At 42.5% G+C, this 16,417-nt stretch overlaps 1 protein-coding gene across 2 annotated transcripts in view; it reads right to left on the bottom strand.

Annotated features, from left to right (window-relative positions):
• Positions 1 to 10,340, bottom strand: part of HIVEP3 (HIVEP zinc finger 3) — a 72,379-nt gene extending 62,039 nt beyond the window's left edge. For both annotated transcript variants that reach the window (XM_042439864.1, XM_042439865.1), the window contains exon 1: positions 10,257 to 10,340. The gene's annotated coding sequence lies outside the window, so the exon portion shown is untranslated. The remainder of the gene's footprint in view (positions 1 to 10,256) is intronic.
• Between the last annotated feature and the right edge of the window lie 6,077 nt (positions 10,341 to 16,417).

The following is a 16,417-nucleotide window of genomic DNA, read 5'->3' as shown; positions in this document are numbered from 1 at the left end:
GATTGCGTTTGGACTGACTTCCCATTGCCCGAATTTGGTTGTGGTGGGCTATCACGCAATAATGTTAAACCCCATGATTGCGTTCGGATTGCCATTGGATTATACTTCCAATTTCCCTCGTCTGATAAACTCCCTAGTGTCATTCCAAGACACTGTAGAAGTGAAGTCACAGAGTCAGACACAAAAGGTCATCTAAGTCCAAACCTCCCAGTTCTGGGGATCCGCTGTTAAGGCATCCATGACAGGTGGTCTCCTAACGTCTGTTTGAAAGCCTCCAATGGAAAATCCATCTCCTCTTGTTCCACTATTTTTACTGTCAGGAATTTTTTTCCTAATGTTTAGTTGGAATCTTCTGTCTTGTAATTTGAATCCACTGTTTCTGTTTCTGTTCTCTGCTACAAGAGTAAGCTATCTTGCTCCATGTGCCAAGTGAAAGCCTTTCATATATTTAAAAACAGATATCAAATAATCTCTCCTGTCTCCTACAGGTTAAGCATGTCCAACCTCTAATCTGTTACTCATAAAGCCTGGTTTGCAGACACTTTACTATCTTTGTCACTGTTGGTGAACTGGGGCAAGATCAGGATCATCTCAACAGAACAGATTTGAGAATTATCACCTCGAGACAAAGCCTCAAAGAAGATTTGTTTAATGATTGATGCAACATGTATTAAAAAAAAAAACAAAGCTCTCACCATCCTTCAAATGACAGGGAGTCAAAATCCCCTCACATGAAGTAGTGGGCTTGGGTTCCCAAAAGAGCTCACCCAGGTGTACCTCAAAGGAACAATTTCCTTAGACTGGTAGATGCCTCAATTTCCCCCATGACAAGAATTTATAGCCATGCTTATAGAGGTAACTGAAAATGACGCACAATAGGTAACAATGGAGGTCTAGGAGTCCCCAGCCTTAACGCTGTGGAATGCAGAAACGCTTATCTGGAATGGAGTTTGCTATGCTTGTTTATATAATTGCTTATGTTACTAGCTAGCTATGAACCTATGTGACTAGGTACCGATAGTCCACCATGCTCAACATGTCTCTGCATATCCAGAATGCTGTTCTGTGTGCTGTGATCCAATGAAATCCTAAAACAATCTCTACCGATGACAGGTGTTACACAGGCAACAGTTACCTTTCTCTAGACATATTCCACTTTGTCAATATCCTCTATAGACTGTGTTGTCCAGAATTGGACATACTCCAAGCGAGGAAAGCAGAATACAGTGTTAGAACAGGTTGCTTATCTGCAAGTGTGGTTCTTTGAATGATCATTTGTGAACTTGCACAAATGCACCCAATCTGTGTCTCTCCAGAGTAGCTCAGAGAAGTCCAATAGCTAAGCAGAGTGATTTTGGTAGTAATTCTTCCCACCACAACCACAACCACAACCACCGCCATGTATGTGTCAGTGTCCCTGCTCCTTGCCTCTATAATTCCCATACATTGCAATGTACAAATAAGAGGATGGAAAGGGCTGATGTGAGCAAGAAATGGCCCGAAGCAGGGATAGGACAGGTAGTATGAGTTCACAGATGACCACTTAAAGAGCCACTATTACAGGTAAACAGCCTCTTCTTCTTTATGGCCTCTGGGACTCATACAAATGGGTGACTGGCAAGCTGACTCATCTGGAGAGGGTGGTGGTTGAGTCAATCAGAGACAGAAGAGAGGACAGAGTGGCCAAACCTTGCTTTAGCATGGGCTCTTACACCCAAGCTATAGTGTGGATGAATGTATACAGCTGTGATCAGGTATTCTTAGGTACCGTGCATCAGCACTCTGGCTACAAAAGCTGTGGAAGATGCCACAGTGCTTGTTGCATAGCTTTGGATAACCACAGGCAAAGTAACAGGTCTGATGAAGCCCTAGTGTGAGAATCACCCCTCATAGCTCTCCCTCTGCTATGTTAAAGCTTCAAGCAAAAATCCATCAGTGATACCTTTATTGGTCAACCTAAAGCAACGTTCGGCCACTCTGTCCTCTCTTCTGTGTCTGATTGATTCAACTGCCACCTTCCTCCAGATGAGCTAGCCTGCCAGTCACCCAAATGTATGACTTGATGCAAGATTTTGAAGCTCCATGTGCTTCTTCATCAGATATTACAAACCAAACAGGAGGGGAAAAACAACTGGAGATGTTAGTCAGATACCTGCATGGTGTTTCAGTCCTTAGCAAAGATGTTATGATGGGGAGGATATCTTTTGCAAGCAGCCCCCCTCCCTCCTTCTGCCCATGCGGCAATAGGGAGCTTTTCAAGGTCCAGGAAATTGTAAATACATTTGCATCTCAACAGAGACCCCTCTTTTGCAATCCAACATGTCTCCATTCCAGTGAGGTCACAGGCCTCTTTGTAGGCAGAGAACAATGGATTTTTCAAGAAGTATCCATGTTTTTACATCAGGAACGTTTTAGTGATGTAGAGGTAAAACATGCAAATTCAGTCCAAATTTAAGAAGAAAAATTACAATTGTTTGTATTTGTTAAATGGCCAACACAGCTACCCCTGAATGTTATCCATGTTAAAGTTAGGCCTGCTTAACTATGATGTAGCCATATTGGAAGCATGACTGTGAGAGAAAAGGACTGTGAAAGGAGGGGTGGTTTGAGCATTGGCTTGTGACTCTGGAGACTGGGGTTAGAGTCCCTGTTCAACCATGGAAACCCACTGGTCACACTCTTTCAGCATTAGAGGAAGGCAAAGACAAAATCTGAACAAAATCTACCAAGAAAACCTGTGATAGGTTCAACAGGATTGTCATAAGTCAGAAATGACTTTAAGGCACACAACAACAACAACAACGACTTATCTTTTAGGCAGTCATAGATATACAAACATATACACTCCCCAGAATAAAACAGACATCACATTGGCATTACAATATATGACAAATAAAATGTCACACTTTCATAAGACGTACATTGCATTATCTTTGCAGTAGGCTTCTCTATAATGATCTCATAGAGGAGCATTACCATATTAATATTTTTTTAAGTAGAACTTTCTTTATTGTTAATAGCTAAAAGCCGTCACAATATAAAATATATCCAAACAGTAAATACAAAAACAGTGTTAAACAAACAAAACAAAACAAAAAACACCAAAGCATAAAAATCACCAAAAACAACATGGTAAAGTTAATAAAAGAGATCCATCAACAAAAAACCAATAATACATCATAAATAATAAAATAATAGAACCATAAAACTAGAATAGATCTAGCCGTCATTCCGATCAAGATAGCTAATTCTAATCTTGCTAGCAGCTAAACCAAATTTTGCTACCATAGAAGTAACAAATGCATTGTTGCCAGCCAAAAGGACACAAGTCTGCTGAAAGCAAGATCTACCAGAAAGGGATTTTAAAATACAATCAAGAAACTTTTGTCAAGGAGATATATACAGAGGGCAATGTAGAAGGTAATGTTCTATATTCTCCACTTCCCCAGTTTTACAGATACATAGTCTTAAATGGACAGGAGTGTTGTTATATCTGCCAGTCAAATAGGCAGAAGGCATACATTAATAATAATAATAATAATAATAATAATAATAAAATTTATTTATATACCGCTATTCCATGGATCATAGCGGTTTACAGCATAATAAAAACGATTTAAAAACACAATATACAATAAAATAGCAATATAAAACCAACAGTACAATTACAAGGCTGACAGGATGGAAAAAACATCACATTCAGAGGGAGAAAAATAACACCAATGTTCATGGGGGGAATGCCTGACGAAAAAGGTAAGTCTTCAAGTTTTTCTTGAAAACATCAAGGGAAGTGGACATGCGGAGCTCATTAGGGAGTGCGTTCCAGAGTCTCGGGGCTGAGACAGAATAAGCCCTCCTTGTGACAGCGTAGCGGACATCTGGAACCATCAACAGATGTCTTTCTCCTGATCTAAGAGTGCGGGGCGGACTATATGGGGAGAGGCGGTCCTCCAAGTACCCTGGGCCCAAGCCATATAGGGCTTTATAGGTGATAACCAACACCTTGTATTCAGCCCGGAAGCAAATAGGCAGCCAATGAAGATCTTTCAGAACAGGTGTTATATGGCTGGCCCTGGAACAACCAGTGACTAGCCTTGCTGCCATATTCTGCACTAACTGAAGCTTCCGAGATTGGTACAAGGGTTGCCCCATGTAAAGCGCATTACAGAAATCTAGTCGAGAGGTTACCAGAGCATGTACAACGGTTTCAAGGTCCCCCCGGTCCAAGAAGGGTCGCAGTTGGCATATCAGCCGAAGCTGATAACAGGTGCTCCTAACTGTCGCATCCACCTGAGATGTAAGGTGGAGCGACGAGTCAAGGAGCACCCCCAAACTGCGAACCGAGTCCTTCACAGGGAGCGTGACCCCATTCAGGACAGGTGGAAAAACTTTCTTACCTGGACCAGGAGAACCTATCACCAGTACTTCCGTTTTCTCTGGATTCACACTGAGTCTGTTTTCCCTCATCCAACCCATTACCGACTCCAAGCAGGCATCAAGAGGAGAGATGCCATCCTTAGTTACTGCATCAGTCGGAGACATAGAGAAGACTATTTGGGTGTCATCAGCGTACTGATAACACCGCGCCCCATGTCTCCGGATGATCTCTCCTAGCGGCTTCATGTAAATGTTAAATAGCATAGGGGACAAAATCGCTCCCTGAGGGACCCCAGATGTAAGGGCCCTCTTGTCGGAACGACAGTCCCCCAGCTCCACCATCTGGAATCTGCCCAAGAGGTAGGAACGGAACCACTGCAAAGCAGAGCCCCCGATACCTAACTCTCTCAGGCGATCCAGAAGGATACCATGGTCGATGGTATCGAAGGCCGCTGAGATGTCCAAAAGCACTAACAGGGACACGCTTCCCCTATCCATGCCCAGACGGAGATCATCAACTAAGGCGACCATGGCAGTCTCAACTCCATAGCCCGCTCGGAAGCCGGTTTGAAATGGGTCGAGATAATCCGTTTCATCCAGGAGTCCCTGAAGCTGAAAGGCAACTGCCCTCTCGATCACCTTCCCTAAAAATGGCAGCAGCGAGACAGGCCGATAATTATTCCGAATTAGGGGGTCAAGGGAGGGCTTTTTTAATAGAGGTTTTACTATGGCCGTCTTTAATGCAGATGGAAATTGCACATCCCTGAAAGATGTATTGATAATTCGGTGTAACATACTAGTCACAACCGTTCCCCCTTGAGCTGTCAGCCATGAAGGACAGGGATCGAGAGAGCAAGTCATCTTCCTAACACTTCACAGAATCCTGTCCACATCCTCGGTACAGACAGACTCAAAGTGATCCAGTTTAACCAAGTCCACGGAACCTTAGAGCAGTAAATGCTTTTCTAGCAGGGGCCAAAGTAAGATTAATAAAGTAATACTCTAACCCAAATGAAGTCTTGTACAATGGGTACCAAAGAGAAAAAGAAGAACTCGAAAGTGAAGGAAGATCGGCCCATTTGGAAGCAAGATAAATTCTCTCTTTGATCAGTTGCTTGACTCTACGGGTGGAATAATTTGGAATTGAGTCCACATTAATCTCATAGCTCTGTAATATTGTTCTAACTATAGATACCCAGGAATTTGGAGAATTCAGAGATATTTGTTCTGAAAAACATTTTTTGGGGAGCCTAGAATCACTCATGGATAACAACTTTAACCAGTAGAAGGCAAGAGCAGTATGTGTAGCAGCTAGAAGAGTAGTTTAGCCTGTTTCTGCTCTCAGAAAAGAAACAAGGGTACACTTAGGGACAGCCAACAGGGATCTTAGAAATAAGTTCTGAACAGTTTCTAAATTTGAGACACTCTTGTATCCCCAGATTTCTGCTCCATATAATAACTGACGAACAATTTTTCTTTGATAAACCTTGATAGTAGGTGCTACTAAGTGACCTCCTTGAAGTCTATGAAATTTCAACAGAGAATTTATAGACAGGTATGATTTTAGCTTAGTAGCAACAAAATGAGTTTTCCATGACAAATTAGATTGAAATCTTAAACCCAAGTAATTATAATAGGATTGCTGATCAATAGATATTGCCTCAAAGCTCCACCTATGAAGTTTTTTTTTTTACCAAAAACCACAACTTTGGTTTTAGAGTGATTGACTATTAACATTTCCTTTGTACAGTATTCATTTAGCTTCTTTAAGAGTCTGCGCATTCCGATTAAGGTGACCGAAATCAAAACAATATCGTCAGCATATAACAACACTGAAAGTTTAACATCCTGAATAGTAGCTGGGAAAAATTTTGATCCTTTTAAGGCCTGGATGACATCATTAATATAAAAATTAAATAAAAAAGGTGCCAAAAGACAGCCCTGGCGTACACCTCTATCTGTGGGGATGCTATCGGATAGAACCCCATTTGCCCCAAGTTGAACCCTGATGGTAGTATTATGATGTTTAACAGTGGAACAAACTCCTTCCTTGGAGTCCAGTGGAGTCTCCTTCCTTGGAGCTCTTTAAACAGAGGCTGGATGGCCATCTGTCACATATGCTTTGATTGAGAGTTCCTGCATGGCAGAATGGGGTTGGACTGGATGGCCCTAGCGGTCTCTTCTAACTCTATGATTTTATGATTCTATGAAATCACTATTGACTTTCCTTCCCTCTCAGTGTTGGTTTTTCCTATGCATTTATAGTTTCTCTTCCTTTATCATAATTGTTCTCATTGACTGGGAACTTACAATAATCATCCCAATCTACAAAAAAGGGAAAAGATCAGCTCCTGCCAATTAAAAAACAATTAGCCTTTGGCGTATCAGCAGTAAGTTGTACACTAGTCATTGTCTAGCAAAACAAGTTGGATGGAAGAGGAAATGTATTTGGGGAGAAAATGGTTTTATGTCTGGATACACCCCAGTTGACCAGGGATTCTCATTATAACATTTGGTAGAAAAATATTCTTCCCTGCTGAGGGGGGAGATAAACACAGTTTTAGTAGACTTTAAATCTCTATTTGGCAAGATCCAAAGAGAAAGATTATGGCATTAGCCTGAGGCAACCAACATTGATATGTGTCTGCTAATTCTTATTTGCAGTTAATAGGTCTGTGAATTCATCTTCATTTTACATTTTACACTTTCATCTGTAATCATGAGTGCCATTTTACTGGATTAATACCAGCACACATTGACGTAAAATAAGGCTGTGCTATTATCTTCACTTTGTTTAACATTTCAATTCTTTGGTTAAGCCACACTCATTTGCCTAAATTGGCAGGTCAAGCTATATCCACTCTACTCTATGAAGATGACATTGTACTTCTGTCATTCTCATTTGTAGGTTTGAGACGTCTATTGTAACACTGAACACTTGCTAAATAATTATCATAAATCTAAGTTTTAGTTTTTACTTGGAAATGATGTAAACATCACTGGCAAATCTATGGTCATCCAACTGAACAGGTGAAATTTTATAAATGTGTTTGTATTTGCCTTCAAATCATCTACTGCAGTGATGGTGAACCTTTTACAGACCGAGTGCCCAAACTGCAACCCAGATCCCACTTATTTATTGCAAAGTGCCACGTCCCTCTGGCTTTCTTGTAAGAAACTCTGGCAAACTCTGTGCTAGGGTTACAGGATGTGTGCCCACAGAAAGGGCTCTGAGTGGCACACGTGCCACACGTGCCATAGGTTCACCATCACTTATCTACTGACTTTATGGCAACCCAATGAATTTCATATGGATTTCTTAGGCAAGGAATACTCACAAGGTGGTTTTGCCAGTTTCTCCTTCTGAAATATAGCCTACAGCACCTTGTATTCATAGGTGGTCTCTCATCTAAGTACAGTCCACCCTTGCTTTACACGGAGGATCCATTCCGGACTCCCCCGCGTAAAGCAAATACCGCACATGCTCAAGCCCCATTTAACTGAATGGGGCTCATGCATGTAGTGGCACAGTGGTGCGCACACACCACAGGCACGCGCCCCATTAGTCACAATGGGATGCACCACCCCTTGCTTTCAGCATATGCTGAAAGCCGCGTACGATGTGGACACACTGTACTAACCAGGGCTAACCCTGTTACCTTGCAAGATCAGACGGGTTCTCATGTCTATAGGATATTTAGGCCCTAAAATTTTATAAATATTTGGTAATAATTTTGCAGTCTTCAGGTTCCCAAAGAGCCCAATTGCCGTACGCCATGGCAAATGCACAACAGAGTTATAATTCATTTATCTCTTTTTTAAAATGCTAAGGGAGAATCAACGATGCAAAGATTTTAACACAAATGTTATACTGAGCACAACTGTGTGTGCTTAGCAATTTTGTGGCTCTAGAATACATTCAAATAAAATTTTTGAGACATATTCTCAGTCTTCCAAGTTGCAGGCCTAATGAACCTTTATACCTACAGACTGGTGAAATTTCTATAGCATCTCAGATCTGAATATGTAAGTTACATTTTTGGTTTTAAATGTTATTTATGTGCAAAAGTCTGTGCCCCGACCTCAAAGTGATACATTTCAGTCAAAGCGGGAAAAGACAGTAGTTGAGAAAGTGTTCAACCCAGAATTCATACAAAATGCCATTCTTGCTAAAGGTTATCCAAACCTATAGAAAATATATGTCATTGTATCTGGGATACCGAATTACAGAGTCATATAAATAGAACTTCCATTTATTCAGCTTTTAGAGAGGAGAGTGGACTTTTCATCAGCTGATTATTTGATCAATTTAATTATACCAAAATACAAGAAAGCATTTCCCTGGCTAAATTCAGTGGGCTTCTATCTGCAGTATTATACAACATGCCATATTGTGTGACTGCTTATGTCCTTGTGAGGAACAAAAGTAGAAACTGTGGGGCCTGTACTACTCTATTGTATTTTTCTAATGTAACTTTCAAAACCAGTTTATTAACACAAATTTATAAAGTATATCTGGGAGAACTGAAGTGTTTTACAGTGATTACATTTGGCTGACCAGTTTCCTGAGATTACAGCCAAGGTGACCAGTTTTTGTGTAACTAGGGTGCTGATTTAATAATAAAGGCATTGTGGGTTTATTTTATTTTTTATTACTGTATTACAAATATTTTATATTTAATTTTGTTTTTAATTCTACATTTGATATTCTGTTCTGTTCTATCAGTTCTATCTTGAGTAACAAAAAAATCTCAGAAATACCCTTCAAAATTTTGGCCCAGTACTTAACAGAGGACATAGCATTCTTGGTAAAACTCACCAAGCAAACTACAAATATTTCATTGAAGCACACTTAAAAAGCAAAGTTTAGCATCCTGATCTCCAGCTACAACATAAAAGCCACAACACACCGTCATGGGCCAGTAGCTGTAGGACTGGGACCTGCAGAAAGAGTCCGATGAGAAAGGGACCCAGGGAACAGCCTACAGCTTTCCCTGTTGCAGAGTAACCCCAGCCAGCTCTCCCTGCTAGCTCATCCTGGGGAAGTGCAGCCTCAGCAGGAAAAGGGCAAGACTCACCTGCTTATGAGGAAGAGTACATAGCTGGGGTCTTATGTCCTCAGTCAAGGAGGAGGGACAAAAGGATCCAACAAAAGAGAACTAAGGCCCTCTTCAGACTGGCCATTTAGGCCAGACTGGGGACTGAGTTGGGGCGTCGCATCCAGATGACGGATGCCCCGACTCCACCCCTAGGGCGCCATGACACCATGCACCGCTCCATATGGCACACAGCATCATGATGCTCCTCCAGCACTGTGTCCATATGATGCAGCGCTGAAAGAGTGCCGCCAAGCTGCAGCTTTTTGCACCTTGGAAAGGACAGATCAGGGCTGTGGTGTGCAAGTGCCACAGCCCTGATCTGGCACGAAAAGGGACGGCTGCAGGCCGCCCTAAGAAACTCACCAAGGCTCCGGGCCAAACAGCAAGCTAGCTCTGATTAGAACCAGATGAGGTCAGGCTATTAAACAGCTGAGTTTGCCTAAGGCAGTCACTAGGAGCAACTTGTCCGTTTCCTGGCCAGCATTCCTGTCCCTGATACTTGTTTTCAGACTCCTGCATTTCCTACTTCGGACTTCCTGGCTTTTTCAACCCTTGGGCGATGTTGACCCTGATTCTTCCTGTTTCCCTTGACTTGGGATGCTTGATCAACTCTTTTCTCTTAATGGACTCCCACAGGCAAGGACACTTTCTAGCTGCTTGTAACTAACTGCCTGTGCCTGCATTATCAGTTATCTCCCAGCCAGCCACTGTAGCTGTTTGGTGAATCAGGACACATGCTCAGACACACACAGACATCTGCTCCACTTTGGGAATACTTACAACAAAGCTGATTTTCTGTGGCTGTAATGGTGTTCTTTTTAAATGTTCTTTTTAAATGTGTTTGTACAGGGCTTACTTCAACCTGCATAGAAACAAAAACATAATGCATATAAGAGAAATGTGTTTCAAAAAAACCAAAATTTTCATCCATACACAAGACTTAGATGTTCAAATTAAAAACGTTGCCAAATAAGAGAAACCAGAATAAAGGCTCGGTAAGTGTGTGAAGAGAGGCTCTATCCCACATGGTGGCTTAATTGTCCCAATAATGCCAGTGTTAATGAACACATACATGAAATATCGAGGGATGGACACTCAAATCACTATTAATGTAAGATGACTGGCAGCTCACCTAGGTTCTAAGGAGGGGATGCCATCCTCTTTGCCAAATGCAGTAAAAGCATCTAGGGCCAGCCTTGTGATCTACCATGGAAATTCCTATTCCTCTTTGCTCAAGCCAAAGTTTCAGGTCTAAAGAAACTCTCACTGCAAGACTCAGACAGTCAGTTGAATAAGAAAAGACTTTTATTGCAGCAATCATTAGAGACAGAAGTTGTTAAAACTATAGCCCGGTACACACTGTTGCAAAGCGTCAGCGTGGGGCCGATTTTAGGGCTCGGGAGACCAGAGCATCTGCATGCTCCCAAGCCCTACCACACCATAATGGCTCGCCCCCATGATGCCGTACATGCAGTGCATGGCACACGTCATCAGTACACATGAGGGCGCCAATGGTGCCACACACGCGCCTTAAGAAGAACCCACTCCTGGCTCCTGGGAGTCCTTTTTAGGGCTCCCGGAGGCTATGCCATTTGCTTGCTGTGGCCTCCATCGAGGGCAAAAAGGGGCGGCTTCTCGCCATCCCTTTCTCCTTGTCTGTCCCCCCCCCCCAAGTTTTGGGTAGAATTGGAGATATCCGGCACATCGAAGCATAATAATTTATTATGCTCCTGACAGTAAGGGCTGTTCAACAGTGGAACACACTTCTTCCTCGGAGAGTGGTGGAGTCTCCCTCCTTGGAAGAATTTAAACAGAGGCTGGATGGTCATCTGTCGGGGATTGAGAGTTCCTGCATGGCAGAATGGGGTTGGACTGGAAGGCCCTTGTGGTCTCTTCCAACTCTATGATTCTATGAAAATTAACAACTCCTCCCATCAGGTTGATGCGCTTTCATACCTCATTCCCAAAATAACCACAAGCTGTTCCCCACTAGCCCCCCTTTCTTCCCATCCCCAACTAGTATGTTTCTAATGACCAACCTGTTGAAAAGTGGTGCCTGAAGAGGGAAAACCCTCCTATGCATTCTTTAGACTGGTCTCATCCTTCTAGGCTATACTAAGAAATTTAACCCTTACAACACCCATTAGCCTTTACTACATATAACAGCATATAAACCCCACCTACAGGCAATTTAAATCATACTACAAACATATAAACCCACATGGCAGAATCCCTGGATTCTGACACAAAGTTTCCTTCTTCCTGTGGGAAAAGGCTCTAGATCATTAAAACTGCATAACTTGAAGAAGAAAAAAACTTGTTGGAAGCCAGAGGGATGTGTTCTCTGAGACTTAGGTTTGGTGTGAGCACTGTCCAGAAGCCCAAGTAAAACAAGTGTCAGGCTTAAGAGATGAAGTCTTTGCTCTTCTGTATTTTGACATGCCTACATCCTTGTTGTGCCTTGTACCAAGGATTTAAATAGAATCAAGCTTTTTTCCCTTTTAAGTTCCATGCCATCGAGGATTTAAGGGAACCTCCAAAGGGGCATCTGGACCACCATTCCCCATTACAAGCCCTTTTTTGGATATGTACATGTAATAAATTGGCCTCTGGTGCCTAACAGCCAGGAAAATTCCAGCAATTAGGCATTCATAAAAGGACAACTCAGATGATCCTATCACTCCAGTCTACAATATGAACCCTATGATCCATGCATGTCCCTGAGAAAGAGGTTCCTCCCACCCTTCTACATTGGGATGGACAATAACTGCACTTCAGTCTAATTTTTCTCCTTGCTCTCTCTTTGTTAACTTCCCTAATCTTTCTAAAAGTCATCTCACTTTTGCTTTCATTTTGGCCTTCTTCTCCAGTCATGCTAGATTCCCTGCGTCTATATGACACCCATCATCATTCCATTCCCTTATTTCATATCAGTTTCCCCTTCCGTACCTTCATATGTCCTTTTAACGTTGTCCAGTTTCATCATGTTCGGTCCTCCCACTGCTTCCTACTTTCTCTACAGAATCAACTTTTAAAAATTTGGCCCCATGTCACACGCTCTTAGCCTCAGGAGAAGGCAATGGCAAAACTCCTCTGAACAAATATTGCCAAGAAAATCCCTTGATATAAGGTCATCTTAACATCACCATAAGTCAGAAAAGACTTGAATGCACACAACCACAACTGTTATTTACATACCTAGACACACAGAAACACATATACACATACTAAATATGCAAATCTGGCTTGTTGTCTCTCTGCTCTTTTCCTTATCTGAGTCTAGCAATAGCAAGTACATTTCTAGACCACTTACCCAATGTACTAAGCAGTTTACAAAGTATAAGCTATTTGCCCCCAATAAGCTGAGTACTCATATTAGTAACCTCAGAAGGATGCCAGGCTGAGTATTATAATTATCACCTTAATGTGCTAGGTCAAAGATGATAATATGTGCCTCTATACACTCTAGGCATACAAGTGAATAGGCAAACAAACATGGCAACCAATTCTACCTAATAAACAACACCCAAGGTTCATGTTGCTGCATGACTTCCTCTGTTACATGTTTCCGCCAGCCAGCTCTACCTTTCCCAGGATCATCCATTTCATGCTCATCAAAAGTCAGTGGGCATGCCACATCCACTGAACACACAAAATTCTCCTTTTTGTTCTTTTAACAAACTGCCAAGTTAGCTCATGTCCCTTCAGTGAACAGAACACCTGTCTTGGATACATGGTCATTGTTATGTCAATTCCTATTTTATTCCTATTAGTCAATTCCTATTCTGGAGGTTTTTTGGCCTGATTTATTCAAAGGTTTGCCATGTCCTTCCTCTCCAGTCTGTAAGAGTGTGACTTAAGCAAGTTCATCCAGAGATAGTTTTTTGTAGGTTTTTCGGGCTATGTGGCCATGTTCTAGCAGAGTTTCTTCCTGACGTTTCTCTGAAGATGCCAGCCACAGATGCTGGCAAAACGTCAGGAAGAAACTCTGCTAGAACATGGCCACATAGCCCGAAAAACCCACAAAAAACTATGGATGCCGGCCATGAAAGCCTTCGACTTCACATTCATCCAGAGAGTTTCCATGTAAGAATGAGGATTCAAGCCTCGCCTACCAGGTCCTAGTCCAACAGTCAAACCACTCTACCACACTGGCTCTCTTTGAAGTGGAGAACAAAATTCACTGTTAGCATATGATCATCCTACAATCTCCTTTGCTCCCATCTCACTCTTGTGGTTTAATCCAGATGTTAGAACCTCTTCAGCCAGCAACTACCCTTTCTCCGTGCTAAAATTTCTATCTCTTCAATGTGAGGCTGATCTCACCTGCGATTTGGTTACTGCCAAGCAGTCCAAGGAGCAATTAAACAGCTCCACTCATTAGCCTCAGATCAGGGTTAAAGGCTTAATTTCAATACAGTAGTCCATTAGTCAGAGCACAGTTAAATAGCTGTTCAGACTTGAAAGCCCTGGGCCTGTATGACTAATCTGAATTTTTATGCCACCTATGAGCCCATGGTGGCCAAAACCAGAAGTATTTCCTGCCAGACACAGCAAATACTTCCCCAGCAAGATTTACTGTCTACCTTTAAATACACTAAAGGAGTTAAACAGCCCAAAAGGCTTCTCGGTTCCTAATGAGGACGACTCACAGGAAGGATGGCAAAGATGTAACTCTATAAAATATTAAAGATAATAGGTCTCTGAGCCACTATCCAACAGAACTAATAGGCTGCAAATCCGCCCCCCCCCCCTCCATTCCAAAAGTTACTAATGGCTCTCCTGGTCTATGAGCAGTTGTCAACTCTAAGTACTACAGGTATCACATTTTATTCACTACAACTACACATTAAATTTTATTTATTTTTTATTGTGACAAGATATATTCCCTGTCTCCTCTAACCCTTCCTCCACAGAGCAAGCCAATTGACTCAACCGGAAAACTCTCCTGTTGGAATCAAAGTAGGCCAACTAGAACAATGTATCTACTGAGCATACTTTTCTGGATGAATGTTTAGCTCCTTGAAGTTCAAAACTGAAAAGTGGTTCACAGAATCATAGAATCGTAGAGTTGAAAGAGACCACAAGGGCCATCCTGTCCAACCCCAGTCTGCCATGCAGGAAATCTAAATCAAAGCATTCCCGATAGATGTCCATCCAGCCTCTGTTTAAAGACCTCCAAGGAAGGAGACTCCACTGCTCTCTGAGGAAGGAGTGTATTCCTCTGTTGAACAGCCCTTACTGTCAGGAAGGTCCTCCTAATGTTGAGCTGGAATCTCTTTTCCTGAAGCTTGCATCCATTGCTCAATTGTGTCCTAGTCTCTGGAGCAGCAAAAAAACAAGCTTGCTCCCTCTTCAGTATGACATCCCTTCAAGTATTTAAACTGGCCTATAATATCACCCCTTAACCTTCTCTTCTCCAGGCTAAACATCCCCAGCTCATGTAAGGAATGTTGTCTGATCAACACATCAAACCTAAAAGGAGCCTACAGAGAAAGTGTGTTCCATTTAGCCAATGGAATTCTAGCAGGAGAGATGCTGATGGTATTTTGCAAGATGAAATGTTCTGGAAGTACCACAGCTCAGTGGTAGCAGACAAGCCTTGCAAGCAGAGAGTCAGACATTTGATCGTAGGCATCCCTGGGCAGGGCTAGGGGGGAAATCCTGGGCATTTTTTTTAAAGATTATTTAAAGATTACCAGAGAAAACAGAGTTACTAGTGATAGGTTCTCCTGGTCCAGGAATGGCGGTGGTTCCCCCCTGTCCTGAACGGGGTCACGCTCCTGTGAAGGACTCCGTGCGCAGTCTGGGGGTGCTTCTTGACTCGTCGCTTCACCTGACTGCTCAGGTGAATGCGACGGTCAGGAGCACCTGTTATCAGCTTCGGCTGATCCGCCAGCTGCGCCCATACCTGGCCCAGAGGGACCTAGAAACTGTTGTACATGCTCTGGTAACTTCGAGACTGGATTTCTGCAATGTACTCTACATGGGGCAACCCTTATACCAAACTCGGAAGCTGCAAATGGTGCACAATATGGCAGCCTGGCTGGTCACTGGTGCTCCCAGGACCAGCCATATAACACCGGTTTTAAAGGACCTCCATTGGCTGCCCATTCGCTTCCGAGCTCAATATAAGGTGTTGGTGATTACCTATAAAGCCCTAAATGGCTTGGGCCCAGGATACCTAAAGGACCGCCTCTCCCCGTACATTCCGCCTCGCACCCTCAGAACATCTGGGCAGCAATTACTGAAGGTGCCTGGGGCGAGATTATCCTCCACTACACGGAGGACATTTTCCACTGCTGCCCCAGCCCTTTGGAACACGCTGCCCACGGAGCTCCGCTCATCTACCACCCTGGCCCAATTCAGGAAGGACTTAAAAACCTTCCTGTTCCAACAGGCATTCCCCGAATAAAAATCCTGTGGGCCTCCCTCCTCTTCCGTGGCCATGAGGTTGGGCTATGGGGCTTTTTACCTGTTATTTTTGAATAATTGTTGTATTTGTATTGTTTTTTGTATTTTAATCTTTGTGCATTGCTGTATGGATTGTTGTTGCTGTTTTAAACTTTACTGTAAGCCGCCCTGATCGTAGGAAGGGCGGGATATAAATAAAATTTTTATTTATTATTATTATTATTATTATTTATTAAATTTCAACACAAATAATTTAATTTACAATCAAAATAATATACAAAGATAAAGAAACTGGAGTTTTCTTTATCTTTGTATATAACAAAGGGGGAGAAGAAGGATGAATTTAGAAAATAAAGGAGGGAAAGATATACACAGGTGGACTTCCAGGTATGAAAATGGCTGACTGATACCTCTTTCATGGGTCTCCATAAGAGAGAGGGCAACAGCAGCACTTCACTGGTCTGGAGACGAGTTCCAATTAGTGACTTATTTTCCCAGATAAAGGGGGAGCAAGGAGATCACCCACT

Source organism: Sceloporus undulatus, chromosome 9, assembly GCF_019175285.1.
Source record: "Sceloporus undulatus isolate JIND9_A2432 ecotype Alabama chromosome 9, SceUnd_v1.1, whole genome shotgun sequence".
Classification (NCBI taxonomy): domain Eukaryota; kingdom Metazoa; phylum Chordata; class Lepidosauria; order Squamata; family Phrynosomatidae; genus Sceloporus; species Sceloporus undulatus.
Note: the sequence above shows the minus strand (reverse complement) of the source record. Positions and strands in the feature narration are given on the sequence as shown.